At 41.3% G+C, this 1,887-nt stretch overlaps 1 non-coding gene across 1 annotated transcript; it reads right to left on the minus strand.

Moving 5' to 3' along the window:
• Positions 1–412: 412 nt before the first annotated feature.
• trnai-uau (transfer RNA isoleucine (anticodon UAU)) lies at positions 413–506 on the minus strand. Its single transcript has 2 exons — positions 469–506; positions 413–448 (listed from the first exon to the last, which is right to left on the minus strand). It is a non-coding gene; the product is annotated as a tRNA-Ile (tRNA).
• Between the last annotated feature and the right edge of the window lie 1,381 nt (positions 507–1,887).

Here is a 1,887-nt window from a genome sequence, read left to right on the forward strand (position 1 = left end):
TGTCTTAAATAATCAAGTTGAAAAGGGTGACAATAAGTTTTTGTTTCTTTAACGTAACCTTACTTTTGCCTGTAAAGTTCACATTATTTTCTGTAGCCGCAAATCCTCAATATTTCTGCTGTCTCCCGAGAAACACAAGCGTGGAGTCAAATCATATTACAGTACACAGCTGATAGTAATTTAAGTAGGGAGCTGCGTCAGCATGCGTGGGCATGCTGCAAAGGGAAAAGTATAGGTTTATTCCATGCTGAAAAGAGAAGGAAACAATGTTTCAGCTGTGGAGCCTTCTTTGATCGTGACTCGAAATAAACCTTTACCTTTACTTGTTCGTTTGATGTTAATTTATCTCCATCAAATACCTAAGAGTATCTAAACTCGACAGTTGCTTTCAGTAGCTAAAGACAGGCTATACTGCTCCAGGTGAGGCTCGAACTCACAACCTCGGCATGACTCCGCTGTGCACTGTTATATAAGTACCGCGCGCTGACCGATTGCGCCACTGGAGCTGTGCTTCTCATACAGACTGACGCTGCAGAAACACAGGGTGAAAACGGTTTCGGTTGTGGATCCATCTCCTCATGGGGAAAAGCAACAGTAAAATAGCAAGGAAAATACAAGAAAAGAAAGTGGAAGAATTGTGCTAACAGCAAAGAGGGACGGAGGGAGGTGGTCGGACAAGTAAATCAACCCGGCGGATTATTTGTAGCGACATTTTTGAGTCAATCAGCACACGGATTTCTCTTCATGTGCCTTAAGCTGTGCAGTTTGTATTTTCGATGTCGATAGGTTTCTTCAGAAGTCCAGTAAATTGACAATAATGGAAAACTAGCTGACGCACCCCGTCGTGAAGACCCTCTGTAAGGTGATTACACGTTTCATTTTCAAGTCGCCTCCTTTACACGCAATTGCAGCCCCGACACTGAGAGAAAGCATAAGAAATGGCTTCAATTTCAATGTGAAAGCGCAGTACAGGCTCTATGGCTTCACATCTTCCATCGATCACATAAAATTGCAGTAAAGCGCTCTAAATATGACTCTGAAGTACTGGGAAAGATGATTATTTTGAGCGTGCCTCCCAGGGTCTGCTACGAGGCTGAAGTTGGCTTCTTATTCGCCAGCTTCTTATTCGCGTTTTTCGTTCCACCTTAAATGCTGCTGCTGTTATGTTATGTCGCCTTTCGCCTGTAGATGGCTCTCGTCGATCAGTACTAATCCGGCTGGAATACTGTAGACATCTTCAGTGAAAGGGAATATCCAAATAAATAGCGGCTGTCCAAATTATATTTTTGTATGGAATATATTTCAGAAAATCGCAAACCAATTTTAGAAACTCATCACAACACGGACTTACACTGGGAAAGGGTGATTGCACTTTCTGCTTATTGCTACGGCCTTCCCCCCGATTATGAAAATGTCTCACAGTTCTGACACCGACGTGTGAAAGACAATGTAACAGACTATCAAAATCCTGAAGTACAAAAAATTTTAATGCACCAGTTTTTTAAATATGACCCTCTGATCTTGGCATGTCAGAATACATTGGGAAAACGTATGGCATGAATTGCAATGGCACACATTGTTGAGAATATCACTGACCTTGCCGATATTTGCAGGGGATACAAATGTTTTGCACATGTTAAACTACAACACGTAAAAATTGAGCTCCTTAGTCAATATCACCGGGAATGTCCAATAATGACAAACATCAGTAGCTACAAAGAAACTTAGACTCGCACATGGAGTTTTATCTTTGAATGGAGGGTGGGAGAGTTCATTTATACTCTCGTTGCTCATTAGCTAAATTATTTTAAAAATATGACACAGATTTGTTCAAGAAACTTGTAATCGCCTTAAAGAAAGTCTTCTTGAAGATGTGCACCAGCTAGC

Source organism: Atractosteus spatula (assembly GCF_055471065.1).
Source record: "Atractosteus spatula isolate fAtrSpa1 chromosome 10 unlocalized genomic scaffold, fAtrSpa1.hap1 SUPER_10_unloc_16, whole genome shotgun sequence".
Classification (NCBI taxonomy): Eukaryota; Metazoa; Chordata; class Actinopteri; order Semionotiformes; family Lepisosteidae; genus Atractosteus; species Atractosteus spatula.